The sequence below is a fragment of the Cervus canadensis genome, chromosome 10 (genome assembly GCF_019320065.1).
Source record: "Cervus canadensis isolate Bull #8, Minnesota chromosome 10, ASM1932006v1, whole genome shotgun sequence".
Lineage (NCBI taxonomy): Eukaryota > Metazoa > Chordata > Mammalia > Artiodactyla > Cervidae > Cervus > Cervus canadensis.
Window position 1 is genome coordinate 75,758,259 of NC_057395.1, and position 15,651 is coordinate 75,773,909.

The window sequence follows — 15,651 nt, forward strand, 5'->3', positions numbered from 1 at the left end:
ACCATTAGACCTCTTCCGTCTGGGCGGCGCGGAGACTACATTTCCCAGAAGGCCTCGCGCGGCGCGGGTTGGGCGGGGGCGGGGAAAAGGAAGCGCCTCGGAGCCAGTGCGCAGGCGTGAGAGTCCCCGCTGGCTACTTAAGGGAGGCTCGCGGGCTGGTCTTCCTTTCGCGTCTGCGGCGCTCTCTGTTCTTCGTTGTCTGCTCTCTGCTCCTCATCCGATGTCGTCTCAACCCTGGAATCAGAATTTACTACTGTATGTGGTGAGTAGAAAGCTCGCTGCTACATCTCTGCGCCTCCTTTTCCCTTTTTGTGCAGTCGCCTCTCCTAGTGGTCCCCTCTCCTCTGACCGAATAGGTCTAAGCGTCGTTGGGGAGATGAATGAGAGCTGAAAAAACCCAGGATTCCTCGGCCGGTGTAAATGATGAGCTCACTTTTTTCCCCATCAGATCGACCGTGTTGATGTCTTTGAATACTTGCCAGTTAATTCTGACAACACCTGCCTCAAAAAGCGCTGCCCTGTTATTCTCTGACTGTGGAAAGATGGCGACTGACGACCTTTCTTTGTTGGTTCGCAGATTTGCGTGATCAGACGCTACAGAATGAATCTTGGTGGAGGGGTCCCTGCTGGGGCTCCAAGAGAACCACGTGTCGACAGGCAAAACCTTCAGCTTCATGACCTCTGGAGTAAGCACATTTTTCTTTTTTTTTTGGCCTATTGCAGGAAATGTGTGCTCTGAGGAACCTCTTGGTTTGCTAGGCCGCCTTGCAGGGGAACAAAGGAGAGTAAGGGTAATAAGCATATTTTAGTTACTCGATTTTCTTGAGGTATTCTGGATACTTCATTTTATTATAATTCACAAAAAACATAGGTATTAGACATATTTCAAACCAGGATAAGTGAATCGGTGTTTTTTAAATTGTTTTTTAAATTTAAACATTTTTAAAATGCTCCTTACGGCACATATTCAGATGGCCATTCCTTCCCTTTTTAAATCATAAACAGCTTTTTTGTACTTAAATTTCCAAGTGGATGCGTACTGTGATGACATTGCTTTTTTAAGGAAGGCCAAATGTTTCTTTTGACCTGTTACTCTAATTCCCAACGGTTTAACTTTTAAAACAGTCCAAAAATGCCACGCTAATGCTGGAATCTTTGGGACCAAGTTTTCCTTAGACTTTGATGTGTTAGAAGTGATGACACGTTACCTTCAAGTGTGATGATATCCTGACAGTCAAAACCCTGCAGTCAATTAAGTAAAAGCCAACCATTTTCCCACAGCTCTTGCCAGCCATGCTGGTTTCTATCAAATGTTAAGCGCAGAAAGCTGGGGTGTTTGCCTTGTAGAGTCCAAGAACTTCCTGCTGGCATTAATGATGACTGAACTTTTTTCCCCGACAGATCGACCATGTTGATCTAACTTCTCTAAGCCAGTTTCTGTCTGATATGCCAGCTTGAGCAGCTCTTTTGTCCCCCTAACTGCTTTTGCATCTAGCTGATTTAGAGGTCATGTTTCAATGTTTTCATCTCAGGCTCACTGTTGGCAGCAAACAGGCATTGAATGGGCCATGATGGATCCAGGATTGGGAGAGAATTTGTAAGTCATATCTATAATTGCTTTTCTTTTGAAGGGGTTATCCCCCTACATTCTACTTTTTTGTGACTCAAGTATGGCCATTGCAGCTGATGACTTAACTTTTTTCCCCATCAGATCGACCCTGTTGATCCAACTGAATTATTAGCCAGTTTTGTCTGATGCGTTGGCCTCAAAGATAACTTCTATTTGTTTTCTGCTTACCATTTTCTGTGTGGGGTGTGTTTTTTTTTTTAAGTGGGAATTGGGCTTGCCCTATGATTTCCTCCCCGGCATCATTCAAGTCATTTATCTTTGCTTCCTCTTACTTTCCTACAGGGCCAGAGCCCTGTGTACATCAGGGCCCTACGTAGGTTGATGGCGGCCTGATTTCAGTTTGTTTCAGTTTTGTAACAGGTAAGATTTCTATAAATTTTTGTCCCCTTAGGTGTTAACCCCTTGGTAAAATGATGACTGAATGTGTTGTGGGTAGAGAAGTGTTGGGCTTGCCCACTTGGGAGTGACTTGGGGACCAGTTGCAATTTGGGTTCCAGGTTACCTTTTGAGTTGAGTTCCAAAAGGGTTGTAATTCATTATGAAAGATTGAATTCTTAACAACCTCAATACATTACTCCATGGGCCTCTTTAACATGGCGGACAGACTTCCCTGTTTGTCCAATGGCAAGGAGTCTGGGTTTGATCCCTGGTCAGGGAACTAGATCCTATGTGCATCAACTAAGGCCTGGTACAGCCAAATCAATAGAAAATATTTTAAAACTACTGCCTTGCCTTATCACAGTGAGCAGATCAGGGAGACAGTTTATACTTTCTGCCTCCTTTCTTAAACATAACACTTTGTATGCCTGCTTATCTACTTTATATTCAGATCCCTCCATTTGTCCCTAAAGTATCTTTTTGCATTTATTTCATGCAGAATGTTGAATAGAATCAACATTTGGCATATTAGGAACAATACAGGCTTGGATGGGCAGACCCCAGGTTGGAAGTCTCCCTCCTTGGTCTGGTGCTTCACTTTACATCTTCCTACTTCCCGAAGTCTAGATACTCCGACATCCCAAACAAGTAGCCGTTTGCATCCTAATGAAGTACTGATCATGATGTATCTTTCTTTTTAAGGAATTTCAGCTGTGGAGTCATGCAAGGCCTCTTGAGAAAGATGTACGTTTACTTCTGAGAGCATAAAGGTTTGGGTTGTTGTGTAACCTGAGTGTCCAGAGGTGAAAAGCTTGTGGCTCTTTTGAAGAATGAAGTATTATATTAAATTTTGGTTATTAAGTTTTTAACTGTAGCCTGCCTGTCTGGAGAAATAAAGTAAAATCCTTTAAATGAAAAGGCTGTTTTCTTGTCATTAGAAAGACCTTGAACCAAATGATACTGAGTTAAAAGGTGGATCCCACACTCTACATTTCTACAGGCATTTCTGAACAGGTTGTGTACATTGAATCATGGGTTCTGTGCTTTGAAAGCTGATGAAGAAAAGTGTGGTTGGAGCTATACCTGCTAGCTTGTTTTCATTTTACTAATTTTTTTTTATATTTAAGATTTCATGGTTTAACCATGGAAAGTTCCAAACAGACTATTGATGCAAGACTAATCTGGTTTTAATTCCCCTGCTTTGTCCCCACTGTACTTTTTACTCTTGTATATTCTGACCTGGCTCTTGATACAGTCTTGATTCCCTCAGGTCCCTTGAGTCTGGGGACCTAGTGCTTCCAGTGAGCAGAAAACTGACGAGGGATGGTCTGATGTTGTAAAAACACTTAATGACTTGTTGACTTCCACTGATAGTTTTCCTTCCTATCTTAACCTCCTAACTTTGAAACAAGCTAGCAAAAATTAAGATTGACTTCCAGCCAATAAGGGCTTCCCTGGGGGCTCAGGCAGTAAAGAATAAAAGAATATGCAGTGCAGGAGACCTGATTCCCAGGTTGGGAAGCTCCCCTGGAGAAGGATGGCAACCTACTCTAGTATTTTTGCCTGGAGAATTGCCATGGACAGCAACCTGGTGTGTTGCTGAACAAGAAAGATTTTAGTCTTGGTTTTTTTTAAAGCTGTAGTGCACTGCGTGTGGGATCTTAGTTCCCCCTTAGAATGTGTACACCTGCAGTAGAAACAGGTTTTATTTTTTTGAAAGCACAGAATCTTAGTCAGGACCACCAGGGGAAAGAGAAAAGTGTTAGTCACTCAGTGGCGCCTGTGAAATTCTTCAGACAGAAATACTCAGTTCAGTCGGTGGTGACCCCCCTGGACTGCAGCAACCCAGGCTTCCCTGTCCACCAACTCCCGGAGCTTGCTCAAACTCTTGTCCATCGAGGCAGTGGTGCCATCCTATCCTATGCGGTCCCCTTCTGCCTTCGATCTTTCCCAGCATCAGGGTCTTTTCCAATGAGTCAGTTCTTTGCATCAGGTGGCCAAAGTCTTGGAGTTTCAACTTCCAGCACCAGTTCTTCCAATGAATATTCAGGGTTGATTTCCTTTAGGGTTGACTGGTTTGATCTTGCAATCCAAGGGACTCTGAGTCTTCTCCAACACCACATTTCAAAAGCATCAATTCTTAGGTGCTTAGCTTTCTTTATAGTCCAACTCTCCCATCCATACATGACTACTGAAAAAACCGTACCTTTGACTAGAGGGATACTGTAATGGGTAGACGGATACTGTAATGGGTAGTCATTCCCTCCTGGGTGACTTCCTGCCCCAGGGATAATCGAGGTCTCCCACATTGCAGGCGGTTTCTTTACTGTTGGAGCCATCACCTATTCTCTATGCTGTGAGTACTCTTCCCACCTGTCCTTTCCCCACCTTACATGGTAACAGGTGGAGTCAATGGCCTGGACCATCTTCCTCACTGTAACCTAAGACCTCATCTCTTCTCTTTCAGCCACATAGAACTGTCCTTCACGTTCACTCCAATGTGGAATGACCAGCCCTAGCCCCTGAATGGTTCCCTCTACTTACTCAAACACTACCTTCTATGGGGACCCATAGTAAACAATCATCCGCACCACTTTCTATTCCCTTATGTTTTATTTTTCACTGTGCCAATGCATATACAGTATACATACATTATATGTTTATGTAGTACACATATCACCTGTCTCCTGCGTTAGACCATGACCACGGAGGAAGCTTTCACTCCTTTGTGGCCCCTCCATGGCATGTGGCAGTGCCTGGCCCATGGTAGTTCACTGTCAATGTTAAACGAGTGCGTTGTGGGACTGCTCAGGCACTTGACCTGCAGCTTGTTACTCATTACAACAGCCTTCTGAGGACAGAACTACCATGATCCTCAGTCTAATTGCATAGAGGAGGAAACAGGCTCAGAGAGCTCTCCAAGTCTGTATGAGACAGAATCAGGTCACACACCCTGACTTAACATTTGACTCCTTTTCCGTCTACAACTTACTGCCTTTTACCATAACAAATATTTTCTGTTCTTGGCATCCACTTCAGTTTCTAAAGCTGTTCCTTGCACATAGTAGGTGCTTAGTGAAGCAAAACTGATTAAATGATTTCTTGAACCATCACTCAACCTGGAAGGCATATTGAGTGCACAGAATATTTCTTAAAAGAAAAGACACTCACATGATCCATTCCATAACTATCAGCTATCTATCACGTGTCAGGCTCTGTTCTAGGTGCTACGGATACAGTAGTGAAAAAAAAAAAAACCAAAACCCTTGCCTGCATGGGACATGACATTGCTAGTAGAGGGAGAAACAGTAAAAAATGATGCAGTGTTATGATATTTAATAAGTGCAATGGAGAAAACTAAAGCGAGGAAAAGGAATAGAAACATTAAGTTGCACATCTGAGTACAGAGCTGAACAAGATCAGGGAGTGAATGGTTTATCAGTGGGATAGAACAGGCCAGTGCAAAGGCTTTGAGGTGAAAACCTGCTTGCCTGCTTGTTAGAAAGGAGGCCAGTGTGGCTTCTCGTGGAAAATTGGGAAGATCTGGTCCGAGGGGGCCCCTTTTCTTACCTGATAATTGGCTGTGGCTGAGTAACACGTGTGTATGTATGTTTTTATTTTAGCTCATTTATTTATTTTTGGTTGCACTGAGTGTTCATTGCTGCAAGTGGGCTTTCTCTAGTTGAGGCGAGCAGGGGCTGCTCTCTAGTTGTGGTGCACAGGATTCTCATTGCAGTGATTTCTTTTGTCGGGGAGCACGGGCTCCAGGAACAAGGTGGTTGTGGTGCCTGGGCTTAGTTGTCCCACGGCACGTGGGCATGTGGGATCTCGCAGAGCAGGGACTGAACCTGTGCCCCCTGCATTGGAAGTGTGGAGTCGTAGCAAGTGGACCACTAGGGAAGTCCCTGTATGTATGTTTTTAGGCAGGTCATGTGCTTTCCATTTCCCCACATTGGTGTATTTCCCTCTTTAATGTACCCGCCCTTGTAGTAAAAGGGGATGTGGGGATCCCATAGACTGAGGAGCAAGGCAGGCTACAGTCCTTGGGGTTGAAAAGAGTTGGATACCATTTAGCAACTAAACAGCAAATGGCTAACATTTATTGAGCCCTTACTGTGTGTTAATTACAGCTCTTCACACATAATAAAACATTATTCTTCCAACAACTGTATGAGACAATTGTATTATTGAATATGCCAGTTGAAGGATCAGTCTCAGAGAGGTAAAACTTGCTGTCTAAATTTACACAGCCTGTAAGTAATAGAGCCAGGATTCAAATCCAGTCAGTCTTGAGTCTATAACCCTTGACTTAATGGCAACCTCTTACTGAAATGCAGTCTTATAGGAAGGAGCCAATTTCCAGTTCTTACAAGTTCAAATTCTTTTGACTTCCTTTGTGAAATACCTCTGAGGTCAGAAGTGGCTCTGGAGAGATAAAACATCTTGTCTAAAGTTACAGAGCCTGTTAATAATAGAGCCAGGATTCAAAGCCATTCAGTCTGGCTCTTGAGTCTATAACCCTTGACTTAATGGCAGCCTCTTACTGAAATGCAGTCTTATAGGAAGGAGTCAATTTCTGGTTCTTACAAGTTCGAATTCTTCTGACTTCCTTGGTGAAATACCTCTGAGGTCAGAAGTGGCCCCAGATGCCTACTGACATTCACTAGAGAGCTCCCACACAGCTTGAATCTCTCACCTTTGCTATTACTGCTTCTCTGAACTCTGCAGGCAATGTTAGGCCTTAGCTGCTCAAACTTTTTGCATCTTGTCTCCCCAGCTTCAGTCTCACTAAACATTTGATGCTTCAGACTCATCCTACTTCTTTGTCCTCTTAGCTGAGGGACCTTGGGCACATTCTTTACTTCTATAAGCCTCAGTTTCCTCATCTGTGAAATGGGATTCATAACAATACCTGCCTCAGAGAGTTGTAAGTGTCAATAAGATTGGGTCTGTAAAGCATTTAGCCCAGGCCTGGCACATAATAGAGACACAATTCTTCTCCTTTTTTTTTTTTTTTAATGCTGTTGCCCACTTCACCTCTGTTTTTTGTTTTTTTAATGTGAACCACTTTAAAAATCTTTATTGAATTTGTTACCATACTGTTTCTGTTTTATGTTTTGGTTTTTTGGCTGGGAAACATCTGGGATCCTAGTTCTCTGACCAGGGATCAAACCCATACCCTCTTCAGGGAAAGGCAAAGCCTTAACCACTGAACTGTCAGGAAAGTTCCAAAACATAATTCATATCTAGCAAATAAAATCTTCCTGCCACATTGAGATGGAAGAAGATCTATATTGGAGACATGTAAGAAGTGAGCTCATTGAGTGCTTACCATGGGTGATATTGTGTTAATTATTTTCTCATTAATCCATACCCCACCCTTGTTTACTACCATCCTGTTTTATCCCTAAAACATCTACAAGATGGTGGAGTAGAAGGATGTGCGGTCATCTTCTCTTGCAAGAGCTCCAAAATTACAACTCACTGCTGAACAACCATCCACAGGAGAATGTTGGATCCCACCAAAAAAAGATACCCCACGTCCAAGGACAAAGGAGAAGCCCCAGCATGATGGTAGGGGGACAAAATCGCATTTAGAATCAAACCCCATACCTGCCAGAGACGCTCAGAGGGCTCAAACGAAACCTTGTGCACACCAGGAGACCCCACAGAGACTGAGCCAGACCTGCCATTGAGTGTTGAGTGTCTCCTGAGGAGGTGTGGGCTAGCAGTGGCCTGCCGCAGGGTCAGGAGCTCTGGGTGCAGCAGACCTGGGTGTGGCATAAGCCCTCTTGGAGGAGGTCACCATTAACCCACCACTGAGCTGCCAGAACTTACACAGGACTGGGGAAACAGACTCTTGGCAGGCACAAACAAAACCTTGTGTGCACCAGGACCCTGGAGAAAGGGGCAGTGACCCCACAAGAGACTGACCCAGACTTGCCCGTGAGTGTCCAGGAGTCTCTGGTGGAAGTGAGGGGTGGCGGTGGCCTGCTGCAGGGTCAGGGGCTCTGAGTGCGGCAGTACATGCATGGGACCTTTTGAAGGAGGTCGCCATTGTCTTCACTACCTCCACCATGGTTTGGCCTCAGGTCTAACAACAGGGAGGGAACATAGTCCTGCCCATCAACAAAAAATTAAAAATAAACTGAGCATGGCTCCACCAATCAGAACAAGACCCAGTTTTCCCCACAGTCAGTCTCTTCCATCAGGAAGCTTCCATCAGCCTCTTCTCCTTACCCTTCAGAGGGCAGACAGAAGGAAAATCACAATCACAGAAAACTAATCAAACTCATCACATGGACCACAGCATGTCTAACAAAGAAATCATGAGCCATGCCATGTAGGGCCACCCAGGACGGACAGGTCATGGTGGAGAGTTCTGGCAAAACGTGGTCCACTGGAGAAGGGAATGGCAAACCATTTCAGTATTCTTGCCTTGAGAACCTCACGAACAGTATGAAAAGGCAAAAAGATAGGACACTGAAAGATGAACTCCCCAGGTCAGTAGGTGTCCAATATGCTACTGGAGATCAGTGGAGAAATAACTCCAGAAAGAATGAAGAGGTGGAACCAAAGCAAAAACAATGCCCAGTTGTGGATATGACTGGTGATGGAAGTAAACTCAGATGCTGTAAAGAACAATATTGCATAGAAACCTGGGAAATTAGGTCCATGAATCAAGGCAAATTAGAAGCGGTCAAACAGGAGATGGCAAGAGTGAACGTCTATATTTTAGGAATCAGTGAACTAAAATGGACTGGAATGGGTGAATTTAACTCAGATGACCATTATATCTACTACTGTGGGCAGGAATCCCTTAGAAGAAATGGAGTAGCCCTCCTAGTCAACAAAAGAGTCCGAAATGCAGTACTTGGGTGCAATCTCAAAAATGACAGAATGATCTCTGTTCATTTCCAAGGCAAACCACTCAATATCACAGTAATCCAAGTCTATGCCCCGACCAGTAATGCTGAAGAAGTTGAAGTTGAACGGTTCTATGAAGACCTACAAGACCTTCTAGGACTAACACCCAAAAAGGATGTCCTTTTCATTATAGGGGACTGGACTGTAAAAGTAGGAAGTCAAGAAACACCTGGAGTAACAGGCAAATTTGGCCTTGGAGTACAGAATGAAGCAGGGCAAAGGCTAATAGAGTTTTGCCAAGAGAATGCACCGGTCATAGCAAACACCCTCTTCCAAAAACACAAGAGAAGACTCTACACATGGATATCACTGGATGGTCAATACTGAAATCAGATTGATTATATTCTTTGCAGCCAAAGATGGAGAAGCTCTATACAGTCAGCAAAACAAGACTGGGAGCTGACTGTAGCTCAGATCATGAACTCCTTATTGCCAAATTCAGACTTAAATTGAAGAAAGTAGGGAAAACCACTAGGCCATCCAGGTATGACCTAAATCAAATCCCTTATGATTATACAGGGGAAGTGACAAATAGATTCAAGGGATTAGATCTGATAGAGTGCCTGAAGAACTGTGGATGGAGGTTCGTAACATTGTACAGGAGACAGGCATCAAGACCATCCCCAAGAAAAGTAAATGCAAAAAGGCAAAATGGTTGCCTGAGGAGGCCTTACAAATAGCTGAGACAAAAAAAGCTAAAGGCAAAGGAGAAAAGGAGAGATATATCTGTTTGAATGCAGAGTTCCAAAGAATAGCAAGGAGAGATAAGAAAGCCTTCCTCAGTGATCAATGCAAATAGAGGAAAACAATAGAATGGGAAAGACTAGAGATCTCTTCAAGAAAATCAGAGATATCAAGGGAACATTTCATGCAAACATGGGTACAATAAAGGACAGAAACGGTATGGCCCTAACAGAAGCAGAAGATATTAAGAAGAGGTGGCAAGAATACACAGAACTGTACCGAAAATATCTTCATGACCCAGATAACCATAATGGTGTGATCACACACTTAGAGTCAGACGTCCTGGAATGTGAAGTCAAGTGGGTCTTAGGAAGCATCACTACGAACAAAGCTAGTGGAGGTGATGGAATTCCAGTTGAGCTATTTCAAATCCTAAAAGATGATGCTGTGAAAGTGTTGCACTCAATATGCCAGCAAATTTGGAAAACTCAGCAGTGGCCACAGGACTGGAAAAGGTCAGTTTTCATTCGAATCCGAAAGAAAGGCAATGCCAAAGAATGTCCAAACTACTGCACAATTGCACTCATCTCACACACTAGCAAAGTAATGCTCAAAATTCTTCAAGCTGGGCTTCAATAGTACATGAACTGTGAGCTTCCAGATGTTCAAGCTGGATTTAGAAAAGACAGAGGGACCAGAGATCAAATTGCCAACATCTGTTGGATCATCGAAAAAGCAAGAGAGTTCCAGAAAAACATTTACGTCTGCTTTATTGACTATGCCAAAGTCTTTGACTGTGTGGATCACAACAAACTATGGAAAATTCTTTAAGAGATGGGAATACCAGACCACCTTACCTGCCTCCTGAGAAATCTGTATGCAGGTCAAGAAGCAACAGTTAGAACATAACATGGCACAACAGACTGGTTCCATATCAGTAAAGGAGTCCACCAAGGCTGTATATTGCCAACCCTGCTTGTTTAACTTACATGCAGAGTACCAGGCTGGATGAAACACAAGCTGGAATCAAGACTGCCAGGAGAAAGATCAGTAACCTCAGATACACAGATGACACCACCCTGATGGCATAAAGAAAGAAGAACTAAAGAACCTCTTAATGAAAGTGAAAGAGGAGAGGGGAAAAGTTGGCTTAAAACTCAACATTCAGAAAATTAAGATCATGGCATCTGGTCCCATCACTTCATGGCAAATAGATGGTGAAACAATGGAAACAGTGACAGACTTTATTTTGGGGGGCTCCAAAATCATTGCAGATAGTAACTGCAGTCATGCAATTAAGAGATGCTTGCTCCTTGGAAGAAAAGCTATGACCAACTAAACAGCATATTAAAAAAAGCAGAGACATCACTTTGCCAACAAAGGTCCATCTAGTCCGAAAGCTATGGTTTCTCCAGCAGTCATGTATGGATGTGACAGTTGGACTATAAAGAAAGCTGAGCGCCAAAGAAATGATACTTTTGAACTGTGGTGTTGGAGAAGACTCTTGAGAGTCCCTGGGACAGCAAGGAGATCCAACCAGTCCATCCTAAAGGAAATCAGTCCTGAATATTCATTGGAAGGACTGATGCCGAAGCTGAAACTCCAACGCTTTGGCCACCTGATGCGAGTCTTTTCCGACTCCCTGGAAAAGAATCCGATGCTGGGAACGATTGAAGGCAGGAGGAGAAGGGGATGACAGAGGATGAGATGGCTGGATGGCATCATCGACTCGATGGACATGAGTTTAAGCAAGCTCCGGGAGCTGGTGATGGACAGGGAGGCCTGGTGTCCTGCAGTCTATGGGGTCACAAAGAGTCGGACACGACTGCGTGACTGACCTGAACTGAATTGATTTTATCCCTTTCAGAACTTGCAGCTCCAGCCTGTGTCTGCAGGGGGCGCTGTGCGCACACATTTCTCCACCATGAGCGTGAAGCCTCGGTTAGGAGGGAAGATGGTTCACAGGAGCCTGGCGATTGGGCCAGCTTTTCGGATTCTGCAGTCAGCACTGTGGGGAACCTGAGAAAGATCGAGCTCCCCAGGTCTGAGGCTCGGGCTACTGATCTTGCGACCACCACTCATTGTGTAACAAACCAACCAAGACCAAATTTGCCCATGATCTTTTCGATCTAACATATCGGTAATTAATTTTCACTCTTCCACATTCCCTTCTGTTCTCTTTATGTTACTATAGTGGGGCAGCTGCTACAAGCATGGCTGGAGCTTCCAGTTTTTAAAGAAAGCCAGAAATCCTTAAAATGTTGGCTACTGATTCTAATTTTATCAACGGTCAAGACAGAACAAGCACATGCGTGAGCCTCATTGAGCCTGGAGGCCACCAGTGTGAGACCTCTGGAATTTGAGCTGTGACCCTTTCAGCACCACCCCTGTCATTCCTGGGCCAGAAAAACACACAATGCCAGGGTACATTTGAATTTCAGGTAACAAATAATTTTAACTGTGTCCCAAATATTGCCTGGGACATACACTAAAAAATTGTTACTTATCTGAAATTCCAGTGTACCTGGGTGTTCTGTATTTTTATTTGCTAAATCTGGCAACCTCGTTGTAGAGAGCATCTGGCCTGGGATGATGCATCTGTTCTGTAAGGAACCCTCGATGGACTTTGTACCTTCTGAGTAACTTTTGTATCTCTGCCGACTTGAACTTTCCTTCTGGATTATTTGCAGGGAAATGGTGGCTTATGGAACTTCCCAATAGTTTACAATTTACCTTCAAGGCCTGGATGGGTGGGCAGGTCCTACAGTCCTCTGAGCTGATTCGCTGATCCTTTTCTCCTAAGGTCCCAATGTTGATTACTTGCAGGTCTGTTTAGAAGGCAACTGTCTTTTCTTTTATCTGTAAGTCATGGCAGAAACAGGCCATCTTGGGCAGATTTTTATCTGTGGCTTTTTTAAAAAGAGAGAAAAGGAGACATCTGGATCCTCTCACTTGGCAGGCTCATTTAAACAAATGGTCCTTCTGCTAAAACAGACTGGCACCATGGAGCCAGTTTGCAGGTGGGAGGATTTGGGATGGGGGTGGTCCTGGTGGGTAAGAGCGTTTTTCTCTCTCTCCAGTGTTAAAATGGTGGCATGTGCAGCCTGGGATTTCGTCATCAATTTGGTCGCTGCCCGTTTTTACAGCTAGAGGAGCTACCTACTGAGTGTGGTGGTATTTATCATCATACAAGCTAGGCTGCCTCAAATATTTCACTGCCCCACTGTTTGGTCAAATCCAAACCTTCCTCTCTAAACTCCATTTCTCTCTGCATAGCGGGTGGATCCTTTACTGTCTGAGCCACCAGGGAAGTCCCCCATGTTTCCCTACTTGAATCATAATAGTAATAGCGCAATAACTGCAATGCCATTTGTTGAAATTTCTTACCAGCTTCCTTGCTAAGTCCTTTACTGTTTTAAATAATTTATTCCTTAAGAAAAGCAATACTTTATTCATCATGTCAACTCTACGAGGGCAATAATATTACTATCCTGACTTTACAGGTGAGGAAACCGAGGTTCAGAGAGGGCAAGTGGCCTCCCTAAGTCACGCAGTTAGTAAATGGTTCTGCCAGCGCCTTTCCTTTTGCTCATCCAGGGCCGTCCTCACCCTAGTCTACTTTCCTCAGTGTTCCTGGAGCAGGGACTCACCAGCATCGGCTCTGAGCCCTGTGGTCCTCCGCAGGAGACGGGATGGGGCTGAGGAGTGAACCTGAGTTGTGCGTTCCCCTGGCTCCCCGCTGTCGGGGCACCTCTCCAGATGTTCTACCCGACTCTCCCTCTGGGCTCTGATGCACCTTCCCTGGCCCTCTCAGATGTAGCGGGACCCCCTCCATTCCAGCCCCAGGGTTTTGCACTAGCTTCTGTGGTTGCCTTATATCCTATGAACATCATTGTGTTCTTGAATTACATTCTGCTGAGAGTTATTCTCTTTCTAGAGGGCCAGAACCAGTAGAACAGCAGAGCTGGAATCCGAACCCAAGGACTCCAAAATAACCTCTTTGTTCATGGCCTCCTAGAACTGCTTGCTCCTTGCTCCTACCAGGCACAGGGTTTTCATTCAGGCTTGGATCACAACCTAGTCTCATTCCTATTCCTTTTCTCCAACAATTAGAGGAGATGTTGTAAAGTGCATTTTCTGTGCCTACTACTGTATGCATGCGTGCTTGTTTGCATCCAACTCTTTGCAACGCTATGGACTGTAGCCCACCAGGCTCCTCAGTCCTTGGGATTTTCCAGGCAAGAGTACTAGAGTGGGTTTCCATTTCCTACTCCAAGGGACCTTCCTGATCCAGGGATCATTGCTGCGTCTCCTTCATGGGCAGGTGGATTCTTTACCACTGAGCTGCCTGGGAAGCCTGCTAGTGTATGTGTGTGCGTGCTAAGTCACTTCAGTTGTGTGTGACTCTTTGTGACCCTATGGACTGTAGCCCACGAGGCTCCTCTGTCCATGGGATTCTCCAGGCAAAAGTACTGCAGAGGGTTGCCATGCCCTCCTCCAGGGGATCTTCCCAACCCAGGGATAAAACCCACGTCTCTTATGTCTTCTGTATTGGCAGGCAGGTTCTTTACCACTAGCACCAACTGGAAAGCCACATGCTAGTGTATGGACCCTATTAAAAACAAATCAAAAACAACGCTGGCTTGACATGACTTGTTCTTAGTGAAGACTTGCACCTTCATCCTCAGCCTACCCCCAAGCGCTTAATGAGAATCATTTTAAGAAGTGCTTCCTGAACATTCCCTAAGTGGAAAAACATTAAGTGGAGCTAAAGGAGTGGCAAGATGGAAAACTGTCCCTCAGTCTCTGCCCTAAAACAATTCACAGCCATTTCACCAACTGCCTGATTAATTTTTCAGGCTAGAATTTTATGGGGATTGAGAACAAGCTCCTCTATCTGTGGTTTCCAGACTCTAGCCTCACATTTAGAAACAGGGACACACAGAGGTTTTTTAAATTTAAATTTTAAATTCAGGTGGAATATACACTCAAATATATTCTGGTTAAAAAATAAAACTTTTACTATGCAGAATGAACTACTGATAACATACAACAACCTAGATTCATCTTAAGGGTGTTATATTTACTGACAAAAGTAAATTTCAAAAGGTTACACATGTACAATCATGGATATGATATTCTTGAAATGACCAAATTATAGAAAAGGAGAACAGATTAGTGGTTGCCTATGTATAGGGACTGGGGGGAAGCGTGCAAACATAAATGGATAGTGTTAGGTAATTCCTTTGTGTTTTCTCTCTCTCTTTTTGATTTAGCCATGTGGCATGTGGGATCCTGGTTCCCAACTGGAGAGTGAACCCGCAGCCCCTGCATTGTAAGAAGGAGTCTTAACCACTGGACAGCCAGAAGAATCTCTGTGTTCTGTATCTTAATTATGATGGTGTTTACACAAATATATGAATGTATACATGGGATAAGATTACATAGAATTATATGTACCTGTGTGTTCAGACACAAATAAATGTGTAAAAAAATGGTGACAACAGAAAGAGTCCTGGAGTCTAGCTAATTGTTGTTTAGTCTCTAAGTTGTGTCCAACTCTTTTCGACCCTGTGGAGTGTAGCCTGTCAGGCTCCTCTGACCATGGGATTTCCCAGGCAAGAATACTGGAGTGGGTTGCCATTTCCTTCTCCAGGGGATCTTCCTGACCCAGGGATCAAACTGGCATCTTCTGAACTGGCAGGTGGATTCTTTACCACTGAGCCACCTGGGAAACCCCAGTCTAGTTAATATTATTGCATTAAAGTCAACTCCCTGGATTTTATGTTGCATTACATTATATAGGATGTCACTCTTGAGGGAAGCTGGGTGAAGGATACATGATAGTCTATGCATTATGTTTCTGCTTCTTTCAGTTCAGTTCAGTTCAGTTGCTCAGTTGTGTCCAACTCTTTGCAACCCCATGGACTGCAGCACGCCAGGCCTCCTTGTCCATCACCAACTCCTAGAGTTTACTCAAACTCATGTCCATTGCATCGGTGATGCCATCCAACCATCTTATCCTATGTCTT

At 44.2% G+C, this 15,651-nt stretch overlaps 1 long non-coding RNA gene and 3 other non-coding genes across 4 annotated transcripts; all 4 read left to right on the top strand.

Moving 5' to 3' along the window:
- Positions 1-6: 6 nt before the first annotated feature.
- Positions 7-2,926, top strand: LOC122447936. The gene is made up of 5 exons (XR_006271458.1): positions 7-262; positions 578-686; positions 1,533-1,597; positions 1,913-1,990; positions 2,711-2,926. It is a non-coding gene; the product is annotated as an uncharacterized LOC122447936 (long non-coding RNA).
- Positions 411-502, top strand: LOC122449070. Its single transcript, XR_006271885.1, has one exon. It is a non-coding gene; the product is annotated as a small nucleolar SNORD12/SNORD106 (small nucleolar RNA).
- Positions 1,364-1,454, top strand: LOC122449068. Its single transcript, XR_006271883.1, has one exon. It is a non-coding gene; the product is annotated as a small nucleolar SNORD12/SNORD106 (small nucleolar RNA).
- LOC122449069 lies at positions 1,674-1,765 on the top strand. The gene has a single exon (XR_006271884.1). It is a non-coding gene; the product is annotated as a small nucleolar SNORD12/SNORD106 (small nucleolar RNA).
- Positions 2,927-15,651: the final 12,725 nt, after the last annotated feature.